Source organism: Danio rerio, chromosome 7 (genome assembly GCF_052040795.2).
Source record: "Danio rerio strain M-AB ecotype USA chromosome 7, GRCz13ab, whole genome shotgun sequence".
Lineage (NCBI taxonomy): Eukaryota > Metazoa > Chordata > Actinopteri > Cypriniformes > Danionidae > Danio > Danio rerio.
This window is the reverse complement of record NC_141027.1, coordinates 31,337,984-31,361,980: the sequence shown is the minus strand read 5'-3', so window position 1 is coordinate 31,361,980 and position 23,997 is coordinate 31,337,984. Positions and strand designations below refer to the sequence as shown.

General features: G+C 37.4%; 1 protein-coding gene and 2 long non-coding RNA genes across 4 annotated transcripts in view; 2 read left to right on the top strand and 1 right to left on the bottom strand.

Annotated features, from left to right (window-relative positions):
• Positions 1 to 16,348, top strand: part of LOC141375384 (uncharacterized) — a 38,862-nt gene extending 22,514 nt beyond the window's left edge. Inside the window, exons 2-3 of the long non-coding RNA XR_015495796.1 lie at positions 13,181 to 13,263; positions 14,644 to 16,348. This is a non-coding gene — a long non-coding RNA (uncharacterized LOC141375384). The remainder of the gene's footprint in view (positions 1 to 13,180; positions 13,264 to 14,643) is intronic.
• Positions 1 to 23,997, bottom strand: part of entrep2 (endosomal transmembrane epsin interactor 2) — a 205,877-nt gene that overhangs the window by 65,427 nt on the left and 116,453 nt on the right. The window lies entirely within an intron of this gene.
• LOC141375387 (uncharacterized) lies at positions 19,540 to 23,951 on the top strand. Its single transcript, XR_015495804.1, has 4 exons — positions 19,540 to 20,376; positions 20,482 to 21,096; positions 21,290 to 21,487; positions 21,827 to 23,951. It is a non-coding gene; the product is annotated as an uncharacterized LOC141375387 (long non-coding RNA).

Sequence of the window (23,997 nt, the reverse complement as noted above, 5' to 3'; positions counted from 1 at the left end):
TTAGATTAAATTAAAAAGGATGACATGTTTTACAGTGTAAGATATTCAGAATCAGAATCAGTATGAACTTTACTGCCAGGTATGTTCACACATACGAGGAACTTGGTTTAGTGACAGAGCTTCTACAGCGCAACAGAATTACAGAGACAGGACAAAAAACACAGATATATATTAATAACTAGCTAAATTTTTCAGCGGAAAAGCCGTTCACACAGAGGGAAGCAGCAATACCGTTGCATAGGGCACCAACTCGTTTGCTCAAAAAAACTTTTTTAGTAATATTTATTTAGTAACGTGAATGGAGTATGAATAAAAATATGTTGATATTTTTAAATTAGCAATTTATGGCGAATGCAGAAAACGTGTGAAGTGAATTTGCAAGAGGAAAAAAGCACAAGATGAATCCCGCACATTTCTTTCAGGTAACTGATGTCCATGAATCTGGAAAACATTATATTTTTGGTTATTTAAGTCAATTAGTGAGGCTTGATAAACGACTGCCTGATTTGAAGCCCTTTATGTACCGTTTCTTGCTTTGCTGCTATGAATCTTCTTTTGATTAATGTATGTTTTATGACTTTTCATAAGAAGCCAAGCTGTTTGCCGCTCATTCCCAGTTACTATTATCAACTTGTGCAATACTGGACAATTGTGTTGGCACAGCAGATACATACACATGCACTGCACAATTATTTCACTGCAGCTATTATTTATTTTAATTTAGTGCAGTTATCTTTGTTTATTGTGTTGTCTATTACTACAGAGCTGCTCAGTTAATTGTGTTATATCAATAAAGTCTCTTTAGTCTTTACATCAGTGGATTGGTGGAGTTTTAATAGGCCAGTTTTTTAGTTTTGTACATTGCATTATGAAATGACAAAACTGACAAATTTCCTGTGATCTCTGAAAACTCAGTAGTATAAAATAAGTCAAATTACTACATTGATAAGCCATATGCCATAAACCAATTTTATTGCATGGATTCCTTTATGTTTACATTTTTTTTTCTGAATGTTAACAAAAGCTGTTTGTTTAAAGGTACACCCATTAATTGTTAGACAAAACTGGCAAATGTCTTTGATGAGGTGGCATGATCCTGCACCACTCCAAGGCACAAGCAGCTGCACAGATACAGACACTGGATGCAGCATTTAGGACCATTCATCTAACAGTTATGTAGGTATAGATAGGGTTTTGTGCCTTACTTTTTGTAAATTATTTTATAATGTAAACATTTTATTGTTGAAGTACAATTATGAGTGTTTATATGCATATATATATATATATATATATATATATATATATATATATATATATATATATATATATATATAAATAAATGTTACACATATTTTGTGTGTGTGTGTGTGAGTGTGTGTATGTGTTTTTGTGACATATCAGGACACAAATCTGTATAATGACATTGGTATGACACAGGTATTACAAAAAGGAGGTGAAATATGAGGACATTGGTGACGTCCTCATTTCTCAAAATGCTTATAAATTCCACAGGATGTTTAATCAGAGAGTAAAGCTGCACACAGTCTCCTGTGATGGTTAGGTTTAGGGGTGGGGTGGGGTGATGGCAATACAATATACGGTTTGGACAGTATAAAATGAATGGAAACCTACAGTATGTAATGCCCCCACTTTTCACAAAAACAAACATGTGTGTGTGTGTGTGTGTGTGTTTGTGTGTGTGTAGGTGTGTGTGTGTGTGTGTGTGTGTGTGTGTGTGTGTGTGTGTGTGTGTATGTGTGTGTGTGTGTGTGTGTGTGTGTGTGTGTGTGTGTGTGTTTTCTTTGTCGGGGCACCATAGTAAAATTCCGCTTAAAGCACCTTTTTGGCCAGCAGCGGCCCTGGTAGGCAGTGAGCTGGTAAGCACGAAAAGAAATGGCATAATACAACCCCGTAGTGTTTAGTTTAAAGACGAAATGCAGCCATAGGTTCTTCTGGCTGCATAATTCATAATCTCCAGAAATGTATAAAGGGGTACGTGTTCAGAATGAGCCTATGTTGGATAGTTTGTTAAGCTAAAAGTCTTCGTTTATGGTTTGTTAATGGCAAGAATTGTAACATAAAATATCATCTTTTAATCACCCTCGTTATTCCAAACTCTTAAGAAGTTTGTTCATCTTCAGATGGTTTAATTAAGATAAAAAGCTTTCAGTTTGTCCATTGAAAGTCTATTTAATCTAATTAAATTAAGTTAAATTAGGTTCAGCTACAGTATGTTTCCTATTAGACACTGACATCATGTCCCTCACATCCCAGAACTGATGCTCAAATGATATACACCGTATGCCAAACCTCAATAAGAAAACACAGCAGAAGACTCCTGAGAGGTGACGTGCCAGCCAAGCAACTGTTATGGAGATAAATGGGAACATTAACGGATAACTTTGTCCATGGATTCTAGACCCCTTTGTTTATTACTCTAGGTTTGAAAAGATGAGTTCATTCGCAGAAAAAAAACGTCTCTACTGACAGACAATTTAAACACAGCCTCCTGACCCTACATCGACTCATGTAACCTCCATTTTGCTTGTGACTTTTGGATAAGAGGAAAAATAAATAAATAAGCAATTATTGGCAGAGCTAGCTACCACGTGTGGACTCCGAGCTAGCTTAACCTGTAAAATCCGCAAACATCTAAATTGGCCTCCCTAAATTAATGGATAAAAAAAAAAGATTAGACAGGCAACTCTGACGAGGTGAGAGGTTAGAGTCTGTTCACATTGCTGACATGCTGGTTTAGCATCCTGCCTGCCTCTGCGGCACAAATTAGTATTTAGTCTGCAGCACCTCTGCGACAACACATCATTTATTTTCAATTATCTCTGCCCGGATGAAATCGGGACAGCGTTGTTTTCAATGCTGTCTTTCTCCCGGTCTACTTTTGAGTTTGTTTACCTCTAGGACATCCATTTTGTTTTGGCTCCTGCCAAATTGCTTGGCCACATCCTGGGATACTCAACCTTGAGGGCAGGGAAACATCAATATACCAACAGACTGCGGTGGGGACTCCTGCTTACTCATTCTTAAACGTTATCTCTATTTTGCATCATCATTTCTGTCAGCATTTCCATGCTTGGAAGGAAAAAGGTCAGGACCTCTAGTAGCTGTCTCATTTTCTCTGCTGCTTTCTGTCACATGGTGTTTTTATGGCTTGTTAAACTAAAAGTTAAAATGACAAAACGGGTGCTCAGTGAAAGCCTATAAACTGAATATTGAATGAACATTCATTCTGGTGTTGTATAAAACAAAATATAGTGTGCGCAGTTTGTATTTTATGTCTTGACTGTTTTGTATTTCCTCATATTGGCATTGACAACAAAACAAAATACAAAAAGGAATGTCAAAGTTTAATTTACTTTTACATTTCATAATTTAGCAGACGCTTTTGTGCAAAGCGGAGAAGGCATTCAGCTATTCAACAAAAAGAGGCAATACACACAAAATGTGCTAGTTAAACAAATTAACTTGATTGTGCTCAGAGAATTGAATGCAAGAGGAAGAGTAATCTAGGTTTTTACCCCAAGAAAGAGTTTCTACAGGTGGTTTGTCAAGCCCACTTACCTGTATGAAGCGCACTTCATAAATGCATAGTGTTCGTGTCGTTAATGGGTCAGTAAGATGATTGAACGTGTTTTCTTCAGATGGTTTGTTAAGCCCACTCACAGGTGTGAGGAACACTCAGAATTTATAGTATTTTGAGTTTGTCAGGGCAGCATGGTGGCATAGTGGGTAGCACGATTGCCTTACAGCAAGAAGAAGGTAGCTGGTTCGAGCCAGGCTGTGTCAGTTGGCATTTCTGTGTGGAGTTTGCATGTTCTCCCTGTGTTGGTATGGGTTATCTCCGGGTGCTCTGGTTTCCCCCACATTCTAAAGATATGCACTATAGGTGAATTGAATAAGCTAACTTGGGTTTTGTGTATGAGTGTAAATGTAAGAGTGTGTGAATGTTTCCCAGTGTTGGGTTGCAGCTGGAAGGTATCCACTGCGTAAAACATATGCTGGATAAGTTGGCAGTCCATTCCGCTGTGGTGACCCCCAATGAGAAAAATGAACTAAGACGGAGGAAAATGAATGAATGAATAAATAAATAAACGAATGAATGAATGAATGAATGAATGAATGAATGAATGAATGAATGGGTTGGTTTGTAATAAGGGGGTAAAAAAGAGGGGTCTTTGTTTTATTTATCAGGGTTAAGATGCTCTCAGAAAAGATGGGTTTTTAGTTGTCGTTTAAAGGATACCAGTGAATCTGCAGTTTAACAGGGGGATCTATGAAGCACAGTGGGTGATTTATAAATCAGACACAGCGTAGAAAACTCTTCCCTGTTGGCCAGTCCAATATGCAGAGCCACAGCCGTATCTGATTAAAGCAGTGCCGTCTCGTCTCAGTGCAAATATCTCATAAGTGACCAGACGCTCAGCTCGCACCGTCCAAACGAACCCTTGAGGTGTTATTATTTAGGCTCCAGGGGCAGAGGCGGTCAGCAATCTCTGCGCTGTGTTATTCACAGCTGGTGGATCTGTTCAGAGAAAGTTTCTTAAACACCAGGAGTGGGTATCGCTTACACATTCATTTATTATGGTTAGCTGCTAATCCCTAAGAGGGTCATGATAAACACGCTGATCTATAGACCTCGACTGCTGAGGGAGGACAAGTTTCCTCTCAAAGACAAAAAAGCAAATTAGAGACTTTCCAAAAGGGTCACAAAGTAAATCTAGCAGCTGGTTCAGATCAATTGTAAGAGGTTTAAATAAAGGATACATATCCTTGGTCTGAAAAGTCTCCATTCTGATTGATTGTAAGGTGTCCAATAAACAACACAGGCTCATTCTGAAAATGTAGCCCTATATACATTTCTGCAGAATTATGTAGCCAGAGCTACGTATGGCTGCATTTCATCTTTAAAACGAACGCTAAGGGTGGTATGACGATGTTCGTTTTCGCACCTACCAGCTGACCATTTACCTGCATGTGAACGGCTTTTCCTCTGTTAACTGTTACCCGTTTGCCAGTAGCTAAACACGTATGTCAAAAAACTTAAGATGCAGAGCGGATTTGACCATAATGGCGGGGTTCGAATCTGATGAAGAACGGTTCTAGAAAACAGGTAACACAAAAACAAAAGCCAAAAAAATAAAACAAACAAGTAAATAACAGGGTGAGAATGTGGTAAAAACTTTACTTTTTCTGGAGTGCTTTTCAAAACACTGCGGTTGGGTTTAGGGAAGGGAGTGTCATTAGGGAAGGTGCAGGTCAATCAGTGGTTTTGAAAAAACTATTGGCTGAGTTTAGGGAAGGGGGAGGGTGGGTATATCGGTCAGTTAATCAGTTGATTGTCAGTCAATCGACAGCGGCCTCTGGTGGATTCATGTGAGAACAGCAGGCGTGAATGGCACGCATGAGAGATATTTCAGATCTGAAAAAGCGCACACAGCACCCTCTGGCGGATTTGCGAAAACAAAAATTTAAATAGAAAATGCAGCTTCTGGGACATATTTTGCTCTCTCCAGAAATGTGTATAGGGGTACATAATCAGAATGAGCCTGGGTTGCCAATAACTGCGTTTCAAAAAAGATGTTTCAGTTGAGTTCTCTTTTTGAAGACTACACTTCAACAATATAATAAATACCGCCAAAGCAAAGCACAGAAAACACTCCAAAATCATTTGCTAGAAATAAAACAAAGAAAAGGGAAGAAAAAGAAAACATTAAAAAATGTTACAAAAACCATCAGCAAACAAAACAAAAAGCAAAGCAAATCAAAATTAAATGCTGGGGCAAAGGGCAATGATGCAGGGAGGGAGGTGTCTGGACCGTGGGTGGAGTGGTCTACCGCACATCTTTAAGACTCATTGATTAAAATGGACTGAGGGCCACAAGCGCTCCCAGGGGGTCAGTCAGTGATTAACCCACACTTTTCAACTTTTAATCAGTTCCTGACCTCCACAGACCAAAACAAAAGCACCTGGATGGAGCTCTAGCAGAGCAACTCGTAATGAGGTTTGGCTATTATGCCTATTTCTACTAGTAGGTGTGGACTGTGATGCTGAGATGAGAGAGAGAGAGACACAGACACAGAAAAAGGTACAGCGAGGTAGAAACAGCTACATGACAGAAGAGATCAGAGTATCCTTTGTTCCAGCGTTTCAATCAGGAGGCTCAGTAATGGCCATCAGAGGCCCGACCGGGCCGTGACTCATGATGGCCATTAGGGCTAAAGAACCTCTACAGGAGAGCTTTTCTTTTCTCTCACCCATAACTGCATCATGTCAGATAATTAAACCACACATGTCAGAGAAAGCCAGCACTAATGACATAGTGCAGGTTGGGGTTTGCTTGCCATTGCATGGCATCATACAAGAGGATGATGTGATACAAGTCTGTAACATATACTGTATGACACCACCATTAACACATCATGCTTTTTATAGGGGCTGTAGTCAGGGATGGGCAAAAATACACTGAAATGTATTTTAAAGTACCAAATACATCAATTTTACATGTATCAAAATAAACTACAAAATGCAGCAGCCACAACAAGTATCAAAATAAAATACTGTATTTCTGTATTTTAAAAATACTACAAAACACTTTAAAAATGGAGCATGACATTTCTTCGCAAACCATCAATAGGCCTATTGGATCTGTCCCTTCACCATTAAGCTGACTCAGTGAAGTAAACAACTTTTCTCCGCCACTTTGTTCACTTAAATGGGGAAGTTGTGGCCTAATGGTTAGTGAGTTGGACTTGTAACCCAATGGTAACTTGTGTTTCTAGTCACTAAACACACAGATTGGACAGATCATTCCAGTCTACTTTACAACTAGTATAGTTTTAGACTGTTGTTAGATGTCTATTACATTTTTTACCAAGCGGCAACATGTCGCTCTCCCTCGTGAAGCTAATACAGAAGTAACTGAAATGGCAATTCATTGAAACTCCGCTAGGCCGGGCTCCATAATAGAGCACATTTCTATTGACCTCAATGTTAAAATAGCCTAATTTACAGCAGAAAAAAAGTGTTTACAGCCTGGTACAAATAACGATTTTGGTGTATATATTACCCTTGATGATAACTGTGAGGGGTTAATTTTTTTTAGAAATCGTCTGTTTCATTTATGTAAAGTTTTATTAAATCTGCATAATTAAGGGCGTGGCCACTTGAGTGACAGCTAGGTCTCGCTGGTCGCCATAAGGTCACCTCAGCTGATTCCAGCTGATTAGTCGCTGAACTTGGCATATATATATATATATATATATATATATATATATATATATATATATATATATATATATATATATATTATATTTTTGTTTTGTTTTATGTGGGTTTACACAGTCAGTTGCCTTTTAGAATTATTTCCTACAATTATCAGATAATATTGCATGCTGTGTGCACTTAATTGTGCTAACAAACCGTTCAAGTGGCCTCCATTTCCCAGTTGAGGGAAATTCGTATATACTTATATATCATATCTATAAATGTATTAGTTTTACTTAAGACCATTTATCGTTTATAATTTTCTTTAGAACTGTAATGTACTCCAGAATCTGTCAAATTGATTAGCTGTAGGCTATAGAACAGTCATCTGAAACATTGTCATATAGTGTTATGCCTGAATTTCATAAATAGCCATGCATTTACTACCACAGACTATATTTGAAGTATTTGGAAGTATTTCATGTTTTCCTCCTGTAGAAAAACATCATAAGAACAAAGCTTTGTGGCTCGATTTATCACAACAGTGTTTTTAAAAGACTAAATACTTCATTTGTATAGTGTACAACAAAGCACAAGTGGTCAGAACACAAACGAGTCGCAGGTAATGAAGTATTAAGCATTTCTGCCAAAGAAAAGCCTGTCTAAGCACAGTACTAGCAGCCGTCTGCAGCTCCACGCACTCTCAAATTTGATCTTTTGTAGTAACCTCCGGTCGACACGATAAAGCGCAAACAAAATGGTGAAGGTTGGCCACGCCTACTTGTAGTTTTATTTGCGCTCTTTAGAAACCTATGGGTGACATCACGGATACTTAGTCCATATATTTTGCAATCTAAGATTTTCTTAGAAGAACTAAAAACATAGTAAACACTACCAAACAAAACACTACAAACAAAAATAAACAAGCACATCAAAACACTGGGAAACAAAACACTAAAAACGGAGGGAAAAAATACACAGCAAAACCAAAACTTAGAAACCTCAAGTCTCACACCAACAAAAAAACTCTACAAATCAAAACACCATAAGCACAACAAAAGCAAGAACACTGCAAAACAAAACCAAACAGATCACCATAAGTCAAAAACAACACAAATCAAAACAACACTACAGTATAAACACTGCATGACTTCATACATGAGGACGATGGGACTCAAGTCTGTATGATATATGACTCTGCCATTAACACATCATGCCTTTTATATGTGCTTCAGTAAAGCATGTTCTTTACAATGGGTCAGAATTCACCAAGATGTCAAACACAAAGAAGGACATACTATAATTTATGCCTGCTACTGAATAAAATGAATTTATTTGTGCATGATGGATGTCTTTCATTCAGCCCAGACAGTCACTGTGAGTGAATATAGTTTATGTCATACGGCCCTTTTCTTGAACACAGGGCAGAGGCAGTCTAGATTTCATTGTGAAGTAAATGAGCAGAAAACGGCGGCCTGAAAATAGTTTTTTAATATTGTTTGACATTAGCTTAATAACGGGCAAAGAGACCTTGAGTACAAATAATCAAGAGGCATCAGATAAGCAGTATAATTCATATTCTAATTAATATGGTAGCACAGCCAAGACTAGGAGTCTCTCCAAAGGGAGGGCATTGAATCGGTCTTATCTAAAAATGGGGAAATATCCAATGAATCATCCCTCAGGAATATTACTTCTCATCTTTCTTTCACTCACTCTATTTTGCATTGCATTTTCTTGCACATACACAGCTCTGATGGACACTTAGCAGGCTACTCCAGGGAACACATGTCCAAACAAAGTGTTATAGAGGGATAAAAGCGCATCAGAAGCTCTTCTGACCTCCAGTTCCCAATTTCATATTCAGTAGTTCATGTGCAGTTGCATTTTTAAAAAAAACTTAACACTCAATAGTATGTGTATGTTGAAACAATAATTTTATCCTCAATTATGAAAGGACTTGCATGTACTAACCATTAGAACACTAGGACAAAACAATTTACTTTCGTTCTGCTGTGAGGTCTGATGAAACTGGAGAAAATATTTAGTAATATAGTAGTGGTTTAGGCGACGCAGTGGCGCAGTGGGAAGCACGTTTGCCTCACAGCAAGAAGGTCGCTGAGTTGCTGGTTCGAGCCTCGGCTCTGTTGGCGTTTCTGTTCTCCCTGCGTTCGCGTGGGTTTCCTCCGGGTGCTACGGTTTCCCCCACAGTCCAAAAACATGCGTTACAGGTGAATTGGGTAGGCTAAATTGTCCGTAGTGTATGAGTGTGTTTGTGTGTGTTTGAATGAGAGTGTGAGATGGCAGAGATGGGTTGCGGCAGGAAGGGCATCTGCTGCGTAAAAACTTGCTGGATAAGTTGGCCGTTCATTCCGCTGTGGTGACCCCAGATTAATAAAGGGACTAAGCCGACAAGAAAATTAATGAATGAATGAGTAGTGGTTTAACCATGGCATCCTGGCCAAATTTGCCAACTGGCCTCTGTTTATCATGGTTCCTAACCATCCCCCCAAAAAACTTGTTAATTGATTTGAGTGTCGAGAAATGTGCTATATAAATGTAAGGAATTGATAATAAGAAATAATAACAATGCAATACTCACTGCATATACTGTAAGCTTCAACCTGTGATGTCGACAAACATGCAGGTATGCTTTTATTTTCATTTTTTTCTAATGGCAGTGAAAACCTTCTAATATTTGGTCATTTGGGTCATAAAGATAAGACAAAAGACATCATTAAAAACAGTAAAAACTGTTTTTTTTTATTTGTGGATGCTTCCAAATACAACAAAACCTTGCTTATCTAGAATAGAAAACTTTCACTGAGGGTGCTTTCACATCTGTAGTTCGCTTCATTTGGTCCGGACCAAGGGCAACAAATGATACATTGTTGCATCTTTTGCTGTCTTTGGGTCGTTTTCACAGCACACTGCTGGCTTTGGTCCGAACCAGTTGAAAAAGACCAAATTGCAGTCATGTGACAAAATCCAAATCTCTCATTGGCCAGATGTTGTTAAACATAGTTTTAAACTGCTTATCAATTAGACAGAATTCACGTGTGGGAAAATGCCAATGAATTCCCGCAAGTAAACAAACCGGCAGACATAAAATTTTGCTTTTTACTATGGAGTGACGACTGCGCTGGCTGATTGTATCCCTGCTTTAGAGAAACTATACATTTCGAGAATGAAGCGCGGCCGCAAAACAATGTTTTAATGCATCGCACCTCACTACAGGAGGAGGCGTGAATTATTTCAGCTAAACTGTGACATAGTCATCTTGCGGAAATATTAAAATGATTTTCCCTCTCTCTCTCTCTCTGTTGGTAAAGTGCTATCAACAAATATTTTTCCTCCATGTCCCATAATGCACAGCGCATCGGCCTACGGCAGCTGGATTAGTCCCAAAGGTGCAGTACTTTTAGTGGTTGGGTCTGATTTAGTTCGAATCATATTCTCACCACATACGAACCGCTTCAGGGTTTGTTTGAAAGCGGACCGAGACCACCTCTTCAAGCAGGTCTCGGTACGCTTATTTGGTCTGCTTTTGGTGCACACTCGAGTCTGATTACTGCATTCACACCTGCCCAAACGAACTGCACAAAGAGGAAAAACGAACTCCAGTGCAATTCAACTGAACTAAATAAGGCAGGTGTGAAAACACCCTCAATCTCAGTCTGCATCATCTTTATGTAGAAATGAGCCACAAAAATATTGAATGAATCTCAGAACAAAGTCTACATACACGTACTAATTTTCTATACATTTTGCTAACAGATCATTTAGGATATTGATGCATCACTGTTGTAAACTTTCAAATACTTTCCCGAATAAATAAGGTTGTTCTACATTGAGGACATTTCCACACCTGCGAACATGATCTGGAACAAAACAAAACAGGATTGGTTGGTTGATCTGTAGGTTGTATAACATAGTGAGCGGTCCTTGACCAATTAAAGCAGCCAAAGCTCCCAGACTTCATCTGTCAGGTCTGGCTAGCTCAAGATTAAGGGTGTACTCACACTAGGCACGGTTGTCTTGAACTGTGCCTGGACATGATTGTTCCCCTTCCCCTCTCACCCTCAGCCTGCACTCACACCGCAATTTTAACTCTACAATCACGATCATTCATTGATAATGCGACTGTTCGGAGAAATGCTCTTACTCAGTACAATGGAGATTGCTTTAATTATATTGTTTTGTTTTATTTTAAGTCGTAAGTAATGCGATAACACACAATCAAATATCTTGCTAAACAGATCCACCACTTTTGACGCTCGAAAATGTTTATGAAAGTCATCGTGCTGCACGTATTAGGAGGTTTGCTGAAGGTGCAGCTGTCATGCAGTGAGGGGTTTCTATCTTTCATAAACTTTAACAGTTCCTGTTTATTGAAAAGCAAGAATGATTAATGAATCCATATGAAATGGTCCCTTAAAAGTGATGACGCATCTTCAGTTTCACTCTCAGACAAACTTTGAGCACACACTACAACCGTACCACACCAAAGCCCAACAGAACCATGCTCTGGCACACCTCTTTCAACTGGGCCTGGGCTGCCTAACCAGACAGCCTAGTGTGAGTACACCGTAAGTGTACTATATAAGCAAAGGCAGATTTATAGTATTTAGGAGAATAATAATAAAATTTAAATGTAATACTAATATAAATAATATAAATGTAAAATAAATGCTATTTGTTCAGCAAACAACAGCTCAAAAACATACAATTTTGTTTCCAGCACACAGCCGCAGTATCAAAAACATACTAAACTGTGACCTCAGAGCCAAAGTATCTACAAAACTCATTTGTGTGAGCCATTAAACCCCCCTTGACAACTGCTAACTCCTCTAGCGCTCCAGCCCCCCCTTTGACACAGATAAAAAAACTCCTGACATACGCTCAGAGATCAGTACATTCTAAGTTCAGCACTGACGTAAAAGTGGTTTCATTCCAGACCCACTTAGAGGAACTTCAAGTGTCCTGAAGATTAAAGGCAGAGGAACCAGAAGAGTTTATGCAGGGATTATAAACACAGAACACTTTTGACTGTGCTTATTCTGCATTGAAATAAACCACAGGAACAGTAAGAGCTCTAATCACTTGTGCTGGGATAATATGCACTAGAATACAAACTGGAAATGTTGACAAATATTTACATACAATGAAAAGTAAACAGAGCCAGTCTGTGGGTTTGAAATGAATTCCGTCACTGTAAGAAGTGTCATAACATAAAAATGTCCACAGAACCACTGCGATATGATGTGTGGTTTCTTCTAAAACCTTACATGTCCACTGGCACGCAGTGAGCGGAGCAAGAATGAACAATTCCAAGTCGTTTTTTTATGGAGGTTTGCACTGGGGACTGTAGGATTGACAGCAGAGCGAAACAAGTGAGAGTAAATTGGGAAGTGCTGAATGTGCAAATGAGAGGCAAAAAAAAAAAAAACCCTAGTGGCACTCAATCTATGCAAAGCGAAGCCATGGTCTGTCATAAGCATTTCAGAATCTGAGTTTCTGGTGGATCTGGTGCTTTAAACACACTGTTACAAATGACTATATTTAATTCATATCTCAAAAATTATGTTTGGAAGCTCTCATTGTGGTTAGATTGGGTGCAAATTGACTTTAGGCATCCAGAAATAATTTGTGCATTTTCCCCACCATAATAAGTATAAGCTTTACTTGATTTGATATTTAAAACTATAATAAACTGCCAAGTTTGCTTAAAGTAGCTTAAAGTGAAACACAAACAAACAGGCAGGGAAATGTGAATAATAAAGTTCTGTATAAAAAAAACACTAAATATATAAAATAAGGCCTATGTGTAGACAAAACAACAACAGCAGATGTTTCCCAGCAATACACAACAACATGAATAAATTATGCAAATTACTGTTTACTGTGTAACTGATTGCTGCTTTTATATGCTAATTGATGTTTTTGTTTCACTTTCAGTACTATTAACTGCTCATTGGCTCATGCATTGGAGAGGGTTTTGGAGCAGGGCTATCCGTTTGTCTGACTTATAGCTGTATCAGGTAGACTTTTATTAAGCCTGGGTGGAAACATTTTGTTTTATTTTTTATTTTTTGATGGGGATGTGCGATTTCGATAAGCCAAATGTAATGTTTTGCCATCCTTTTATCTAGGAGTTAATTCAAAGAATGAAATAAAAGGAGTGAAATGATCCAACTGTAACAATCCAAAAGACTATTCAAACAAAATGTGCTTTTGTATTACAAAAATGGCAGTGAAATGGGAATAAAATGCAGGGCAATGAAAATAACGGTAAACTTTTTTCTAGAATGCTATTTAATTTCTGAGATGCTCTAAAAGTACACCAATCACATATCTAAAAACAAAAATAAACAAGTAATAAAAAAGTTGCTATCAAAAACATTTATCAATTTTCTCATCTCACATTATCTCTGGATATATAGGATGTTTCTGAGAATATTTTGTTTATTTTGTCTTTAAATCTCATGCATTTTTTTGGCAAAGTTATTTAACAAATGAGTTGTTAAATAAATTGACAGCATTAACCACTTGATGTATTTTCCATTAAAAATGAAATTTCTTTAAATAATGATTTTGCACGTTTTTAAGTATAGAAATCACTTATAACACTGATTATCAAATAAACACTGCATTTTCAAAGTTGAATGTTTATACAATTTAAATGAATACTTATCGTAAGAACATCAACAACGAGCTGTAGAGTCAGTAAAGTAGAACAATAACATTCATATTGAACTGAAATTAATTACTGTACCTCTGACTAAACTAACAACACCAGCATTCTGTAGAACTGAATGTGCATGATGTACTGAAATTGTTTCATAACGGAGAAACTTCAAACCAAATTGTCTATAATTGCTTGTTGTAGTATTCTAGTATTGCTTGTAAAGCTGCGTTGACACAATATATTTGAATAAATTAGTATTTTTTGGAGCTTCAGTGTTGCTGCCTTTTTGAACATATTTTTGCACCTTTTGCTGTTTGGCTGAGCACTCATTTAGAGTGATGTGCGTTGGCTTTAGCGTTTGGATTTGATGCCACACCTCCTTTAAAAAATTGAATACTGGAAAAAAAACTGTTATTTTACTTTTTTTTTTTTGCCGGTACCGTAAAATAACGGTTGTTAAATTACAGAATTTCCATTAAATTTCTGTAATTTAATGTATGTTATTTTTTACGGTAAATTTCCGTAATTTAATGGCTGTAATTTAAAAAAATTTTTCCACCACTCCAGCTGCTGGAAAAAAACGTAAAATAACGTTGTTTGTTTTTTTTGGTACATTTTTATACAACTGAACTCATACAAATTGACTGTCATTCAAATGTGTACGAAATAGCCACAATTTTGACAAATTTAAAATAGTTATGTTTCTTCATGAGTTGTATCTTTGTTTTCACAGGAAAGCCAAAGCCTCCAGACTTTCATCCGTGAGTCAGAGGTTTGGCTACGTGAGACTAAGGGTGTACTCACACTAAGCACGGTTGTCTCGAACTGTGCCTGGAAGTGACTGTTCCCCTTCCCCTCTCACCCTCGGCTTGCACTCTCACTGCAATTTTGCCTTCAGAGTCTGAGCACACTTTCTTCCTCGATGATGTGACTGTTCGGAGAAGTGCTCTTGCTTAGTACAATGGAGATTGCTTTAGTTATATTGTTTGTTTGTTTTTTTTTAAAGTTATATTGTTTTCTATTATTTAAAGGGCCATGAAACCCCCTCGTTTCAGCAGGGTGTTTTCACACCTCTACTTTGGAAAAAGTCAGAAAAGTAGGCGTGTCCAGCTCTGTTTAGGGGGGAGTGTCGGAGGAACTAAAGTGGGATGGTGTGGGAGTGTCTATTTGGGCACGCGCGAGTTTCAGTCAAAATACACACACATGAGAAAGTGATGGTGTTTAACCTACATGGACATCTTTAGTCGAATTATTTGCCAAATTATTAAATGTTGGACTTTAACTGCAGTTTGGCTCTTTCATTCAGGGAATTCATTCATGCCCCTATCGACAAACGCAATATTTGATTCAAGGATCTGCTCTAAGCGTGTATTTTTCATGCAATGTTTGATACGGCACGGCGAATGAGAGAAAAAAAAACTCCACATTTCCCGGAAACTTAGATGCACACGGCAGGTAGCGTCAGAAAGCCGCGTGTGTTATTCCGGTCACAAAATGCGGTGCTATGTTTGCACTCAGTGCAATAGTTAACTTAATTCGATACGAACAAACTGAATAAACAAAGAGCACTGGTCCCTCACTTACCAAATCTGTAGAGACAGGACAATCACCAGCAACTAGAGCCGCGTCTTTATGAAGAGAATACTAACGTTACAAGCGAATCCGGATTTCAGCGTTTGCAGATGAGAACAGCTCTCAGGTAAACAATGTTCCTCCTTAGACACGTAAGTTATTGTTGTCGAGCGTCGCGTACACTGTTAATCCACACGTGATCCAGATAAGCTCTCACAGAGAGAAAATGAAAACGAAACTTAACGGCAGCAAACTATAAAAGCAACACTTCACGCTTGTTTTGCCAACACAACGTGGCGTCTCTGTGGCGTAAACGCGGTGACACTAATGAATATTAATGAAGTTGCACAATAGAGCGCGCTGATTGGTTTGAACCAAGCCTTACTCATGCATTAATGCAGCACACTGTAAGACGTAATAAGACTCACTCTGGCACAGACGCCCAGTCTGCACGCTGGAATACAACGATATTATGTCATGACCGTGACGCAGCTTCAAAAATTCGTTTCAAACAGGAAGTACGAATTTGCTTGAAATAACGCAAAAACAACCAATTTACACTTTTTAGTGAAATATAGGTGTCCTAATAGTGTTTTTAGCAGTGTGGGACACATATACGACTGTCAACAGCTCAAAAAATGTGTTTTGGTGTTTCATGACCCTTTAAGTTGTATGTGATGCGATGACACACAGTCAAATATTTTGCTGAACAGATCCTCAACTTTTGACCCTCGAAAAAGTCATCGTGCTGCAGGTATTGGTTTGCTGAAGGTGCAATGAGGGGTTCATATCTTTGAGAAACTATGTTAGTTCCCGTTCACTGAAAAGTGAGAATGATAATAAATCCATATAAAATGGTCCCTTATAAGTGATGTCGTGTCTTCAGTTTCAGGCTCAGACTCGCTTTGCACTCACACTACAACCGTACCACACCAAAGCCCAACCGAACCGTGCTCTGGCACACCTCTTCCAACTGGGCCAGATGCCACCTAACCGACCATAAGCTAAGGCAGATTTATAGTATTTAGGAAAATAATAATATAATTTAAATGTAATAGTAATATAAATAATCTATTATTTTACATTTTTTCCCGCCAGCAGCACTGTAAAATAATGGACGTTAAATTACCGAAATGTCAATTTAAATTTCTGTAATTTAACGTCTGTTTTTTTTTTTACAGTAAATTTCTGTAATTTAACGATTGTTATTTTACATAACTTTTTCCAGCACCCCAAATGCGGAAAAAAAAACGTAACAGTGTATTTTCACATGACTGAACTCGTACAAATTGAATGTGTAACAAATTTTTACAAACTAGCCACCAATATGACAAATGTAAAATAGTTACGTTTCTTTCCGGGTTGTATCTTTGTCTCAGATTGTCTGTTTTCGCATATCAGCAGATCACTGTGGCTTGTTTTTCCCAATCTCTTACAGCTCTTGACAGTGAGCCTCAGAGATTGATCTCCGGTCTGAGGAGAGAGGCAGGACTCTCTTCTGTCTCCAACGGCTTCACTCAAAACAACAACAGCACTCTTTAATACAGGAAAAGGATGGAGAAACTGGAGGACACTGGTGGAGCCCCCAAACACCAGGGCTGTCAGAAAGACAGATGCATGTGTGTGTTGGCGAAAAAAGAGTGTGCCGCAGTCCGAGAGAGCCCTTTTAAAAGCGAAGGAGGAAAAATGAGATTCAGTTGTTGGTCTTATGATATTATAAAACCTATAAGACAAGAGCTCCGATGCATAATAAATGGAGTCTTTCACAACTCTCTCATTAATGAAAATGACAGAGAGTGGCAGCGTTATTTAGAAAACGTCTCTGAAACGGCAGCTCCCCCCATGTTCACTCAAGCTCCCACAATCCCCTTTGTCAAAATGGATGAACAGAGCCATTACTACGACTGTACTGTACAAGCAGAACCAAATGCGAGGCTCCGTGACTATGTTAAGTAAAGCTACATAATGGTCCCATTGAGAGAGAACAAAATATATGAACATGGAGACTAATTTAAGTGTGTGCTTGCCTTTCCAAGGACGTGCTGATAAAAAAGAAGCCGGAGATTAAGACTGAACTCTGTCTGGAGGTCGTGTTTTTCATTTTTCAGATCATTACAGTGTTTGCACTGATTAGCCTTAATGGATTATGTCTATATTTAGCCAGATTACTTTAAGCAAATGCATTTAAATATAATTTATATATACACAGTACCTTTATCTAAGACAATAGTTCTGTAGAAAATATTTCATGTCATTACAGTATTTTTTGCAGGTAAGACTTTTTGATGGGATTGTGTCTACATTTAGACAAGGGTTTATTAAATAATGAAAACACACGTGCACACACAGACATTAATTCATCTCCAAAAAGAATATAAAAATGTATATATATATGTATATATATATATATATATATATACACACACACACACACACACACACACACACACACACACACACACACACATATACATATATATATACATGCATACATAAATACACAGTTAAAGTCAGAATTATTAGCCCCCCTGTTCCCCCCCCCCCCCCCCCCCCCCGTTTGTTGATTTTTGTTTAATAGAAAGAAAGTTTCAAGTAACATTTAAAGGTTTAACTAGGTTAATTAGGCAAGTTATGGTAATTATGCATGTCATTGTATAACAGTGATTTGTTGTGTGGACAATTGAAAACAAATATTGCTTAAGTGGGCTAATAATATTGACCTTAAAATGGTACATAGCAAATAAGGCTTTCTCCAGAAGAAATAATATGATAGAAAATATTGTAAAAAACAAAAACAAATCCTTGCTCTGCTAAACATAATTTAGGAAATATTTGAAAAAGAAAATGAAGTTCTCAGTAAGGCTAATGATTGTGACTTAAACTATTTATATGTCCTTATATTATATAAACTTATATAACCTTTCTATATTACTAAAGTATTTCTGTATATTAGCCTAATGAATTACATCTTTAGCTGAATTAATTTATTGGTTAATAAAATAGTAGAATAATAAAAGTAGAATATGTAAATTCTTTAAATTTGATACTAATGAATGCGTAATTTATTAAAAACTGGTAGAAGTAGGCAGATAACAGACATGGGGCTCTCATTTATCGATCTAGGTGCAAAGTCACATGCACATGGTACAAAAGCATTAAGGGCATGTCCGAATCCACTTTTGCTATTTTAAGGACAGAAAAATACGTTTTACGCTGAAGTGCATGTTCTAGCAGAGTTGCGCTTATTCTCTTAATGAGTTATGGTTGTGTTTTAAGCATAATGTGCAATAAACCAATCAGAGTCTCATCTCCCATTCCCTTTGAGAGTCAGTTGCGTTGCGCCATGGCACATTTGCTATTTACATGGCAGAAAGAGTAGACAAACTGAATGCTTCGCTAGTGAAAAAAGTTAAACTGACCATCTGCAGCACAAGGATACGGAATGAGCCTCCTACATTCGGCCTCTTTACTTTCTCTTTACCTTTACTTTACTCCTTTACTTTCGTGGAGTAGAGAAACAGTGTTATACGCACTCCACTGAAGACATCCATTAGCCTTACTTTCTCTTTACTTTTACTTTACTCCTTTACTTTCGTGGAGTAGAGAAACAGTGTTATACGCACTCCACTGAAGACATCCATTAGCCTACATATTTTATTTAGTTTGTTACGCACAAAGATTTGTTTTAAAACTATTTCTAAATTCTGTTCTAATTTCCAGTAAATGAATAAATGAACAATAATAATGAAGTGTGGTCAAAATTCTGAGTTATGTCCAAACACACGTCCTGTTCTTATGGCCCATGTGGTGATTGATACATCTTTAAAACCCAACAGGCAGACAAATCTAAATTAAATCCAAATCTTTATTAAATTATTTATTAAATATTAATATGCATATAATAAATAATGATGCTAATAATAATGACATTATACCAATGCAAATTGTCATGAATAAACTGAAAAAGCACCCCGAAGATGAAGAAGGCATGGAGGCAGTGGGTTTTATATTTATGTAAAAAATAATACTTTTTATAACATTTTGATTCTTTTTTTTTCATATGTAAAGATATTTGTGTATTGCTGTACATGCTGTGTGTTTTTAGCAAAGTGTAAGTGTTTTGGACCTGCATAGGCACATAATTAAACACTCTGTGCTGGACTTTAGACCAGCCTTCAGTTAGTCAACAACGCAGTCTATTTCAGTTCCTCAAAATAGCAACGGGCCAACAATGCGCCTTAACACACCTCCTTATTAGACTGGAACACCTGAGTCCACAAAAAGGCTAAAATGGATTTGCTGTTTAAACACAGTGGTGCAAAACATGAAAATTAGGATTGCACTGGTCTAAAAATAGCAACAAATTGTGCCATACATGCCTTATTGCGCCAGGTGTATGATAGGGCCCATGGATTTACTTCATGATGTATGGCAGTTGAGAAGCAAATGAGTGATGTAAAACCAGTTGAGAAGTCCAGTGCTAAATAATACAAATGACATTACAAGTGTGCCAGGATTCCTCCCATGAGATTCTGTTTGAGAGAGAAACGGGGCACCTATTATAAAGGGCCTTTACACAGTCACATACATATACACACATGTACAAATCCACAAATGACACCGTACTGCAAAATGGGCAAAAACAGCCTTGTGCCAGCATTTGCCAAGTCTGGAATGACCCTGTGGAGACTAGTGTTAATTATATGAAGCTATTTGGTATGAGTTTTACTTTCTAAGGACCATGGGCTTGTGCACCAGCATGTTTGTTGTACTGAGCTTTAAAAGCATATAGTTCACCCAAAAATTTTATTTACTCACTATATACTCACCCTCAAGTGATTCTACACCTTAATGACCTTTGGTTGAACATAAAAGACCATATTTGAAGAATCTGGTCACCATTTACTTCCATAGTGGGAAAATTAAAGACTTTGACATTCTTCAAAATATCTTCTTTTGTGTTCAACAGAAGAAAGAAACTCAATTAAATTTTGAGTAGAGAGTGAATAAATGATGAGAAATTTTCATTGTTAGGTGAACTAACCCCTCAATTACAAACTAAAATGGATTGAAAATAACTAGATCCTTTAAGACTTGTTCGACCTATGACAGAATAAACAGTACAATGAGGGCACATCTAGCTTGAGTCAGAGCCATAGAGTAATGAGAACTTTTCTGTTTTCAGACTGAGCTTTCTAGATGTTTGTGTTGAGCAGATTCACGCATTGAAGTGATGTACGGCTCACTGTCACTGAAGCCTGGTGAGAAACCTGCTCATCCCTGCCCATCTGATGATGATGATAAGCAACAGAAGTCAGCCGGGTTATAAAGAGCAGGGTGTTGGAGCATTAATATTGCATACAGTAATCAACAATAATGCAGCTGGAATTTCAGAGACATGCTCTACTGGATGACACTGCAGCGCTAGAAGTCATTTAAATGCAATATAAATTCAGAACAGTCTCTCTAAAAGTGACAGTTTCAGTTTTTGCTTCTGTTGAACACAAAAGAAGATATTTTGAAAAATGATGAAAACCAGTAGCTACTAATATCTAAAGTATTTGCTTTTCCTACTATGGGAGCTATTGGTTACAGGTATCAAACATTCTTCAAAGTATCTTCTTTTGAGCCAGAGGTTGAGTAAGATTTTATGTGTATTTAAATTATATATATATATAATAGAAATACGCCTAAACTTACTATGTACATTTACTGGCCACTTTAATAGGTACACCTTACCAGTCCCTAGTTGGACCCACTCTTGCCTTCAGAACCGCCTTACTTCTTCATGGCATAGATTCAACAAGGTACTGTAAAAATATTCCTCAGAGATTTTGGCCCATATTGACATGAGCAGATTTGTCGGCTGCACATCCATGATGCGAATCTCCCATTTCCCCACATTCCAAAGGTGCTCTATTGGATTGAGATCTGGTGACTTTAGAGGCCATTTGAGTACAGTGAACTAATTGTCATCTTCAAAAAACCAGTCTGAGATGATTCACGCTTTATGACGTGGAGCATTATCCCACTGGAAGTAGCCATCAGAAGATGTGTACACTGATCATAAAGAGATGGACATGGTCAGAAACAATACTCAGGTAGGCTGTGGTGTTGACACAATGTTCAATTCATACTAATGGGCCCAAAGTGTGCCAAGAAAGTATCCCTCACACCACCACCACCACCACCAGCCTGAACCATTGACACAAGGCAGGATGGATTCATACTTTCATGTTGTTGACACCAAATTCTGACTCTATTATCCGAATGTCACAGCAGAAATTTACACACATCAGACAAGGCAACGTTTTACTATTCTTCTTTTGTCTAATTTTGTTAAGGCTGTGTGAATTGTAGCCTCAGTTTCCTGTTCTTAGCTGACAGGAGTAGCATCCGGTGTGGTCTTCTGTAGCCTTAAGGTTTTATGTGGTGTGCGTTTAGAGATGCTCTTCTGCATACCTCGCCTATAACGAGTGGTTATTTGAGTTACTGTTGCCTTTCTATCAGCTCGAACCAGTCTGGCCATTCTCCACTGACCTCTGGCATCAACAAGGCATTTTCACCCACAGAACTGCCCCTTGGATATTTTCTCTTTTTCGGATCATTCTTTGTTACTCTAGAGATGGTACCTAATAAAGTGGCCAGTGAGTGTTTATGATACTATAGATCAAAATTGTTTGCGCAAGTTTTCAATGAATTAACAACTTTTGAGTGTCGGAATAATATACATGTTTCATACAGTATGTTGACAAATCAAAAAAGTGGGAGAAATAAACAGTCAAATTTTATATATGAAAATGTTTCACAACTTAACTCACACAAAGTTTACCTGCAAGTAAAGTAAACATAAAAGCAAAGGTAAAATAACATAATGCTATAGATGTGGTGTCAAACATGTTTAAATATGCTCATAAATAAATTAATTAATAAATAAACATAACACTTTAATAAAATCTAATAGTTCAAAAACATGACAAATAACATGACAATGTATTTAGTCCACTTACTCCTTCACCGACTTTCCTGCTCCCTCACTTATTCTCACATTGCTGAAATGATGTAATGAGTCATGTCTCATTTACTTCAGTGTTTCATTTTAAAATGCCCAAGTTTGTTTTACGGTTACACCAATACACACTACCTTGACCTAAAATGCTAAAGAGCCTTTTTTTATAGTTTAGAAATGCCAGTGTTCCATTTCAGAGTGTATAAGCCAGTTTTTGAAGGAACGGAAATCTGCAGTCACTCTCTGACTAGTCTTTCATCTCATACTGATCCATGATGAATCAAGCCCTTTTCATTTGAACATTACACAACTAGAAGACAACAAGTATGGATGCTGCCAAAAATATGTGCATGTTCGTGCATGAACTATCACATAATGGCTGTATTGTGATGAGCATATTTCTGAAAACACCAGTCTGGATGAGGAGAGCTTTCATTCTAAAACACCTTTTTAAATAAAAATGCACTAGTGTAAATGGCACCTGCAGTGAACTGCTCTGACCCTCTATCTGACCTCCTGACCCCATGAGCAGATTTAGCTCAGTGGTCCCTGCTATGATCGATACACCAATCTGCTCCATGCCTTCATCACTGCCTATGAGATCAATAAACACTGTTCAGGACTCCACTTCCTTCCACCTGTCCTTCCTCTCTTCCCCAGCACGTGTGTCTGTGTGCAGGCCTCAAGATAAAAACAGAGGTTTCCGTATATCTGATTTTCATTAAACCTGTTTTGGTTATATTGATCAAAGAGCTTGTATGAATGATGATTTAACTGTAAACAGTGTTAGTAGTCGATGAACAGGGATGTCAATGGACTCCAGTGCATGTTTCTATTGTGCTGAATGTGACATAGCCAATCACAATTAATGAATTCAGATGTAAAGCGAGTCATTCGATCTTTTTTATTAGCTATAAAAGTGTAATAAAAGTGTCATATCATTTTCTTTCTCATATAACCATTTCCCCATCAGTATTATTTTTTGTTCATTTATGGGTATTTATGATTATTTTCACAAATCGTACATGATCACAAACAGATTATCTTTTATGAATGCCAACACTGAACATAGCAAAAGAAAATAAAGAATCTCTATATTCCATAAAAAAAATAAAACATCTTTATCATTTTAAAGATTTTAGGATTTTGTTCTAAACAAAAATGAAATAACACAAATAATTTAAATAAAAAAATACAGAACAAAATATGAATAATCAGACATCAGAGTCCATCAACACTTCCAACTCTTGCCCAGTTCAATACCTTATTGTGGCCATTGACATTTTCTTTGTAGGGTTAGCCAGTTTTAATTTATATGGCCAGCATGTTATATGTACTGTATATGTGGCACCAATAGGCTAGTGGTTAATGTGTTGACAAATACAGTAGCACTGAGTTAAAGTCCCAGTTTGAGGCTTGCCAATACTTTCCTGTCTATATTCCCCTGTCTTCATTATACTGCCCCCAAAAATAAAACATTTTTAGTTTTTATTCATTTATTTTAGG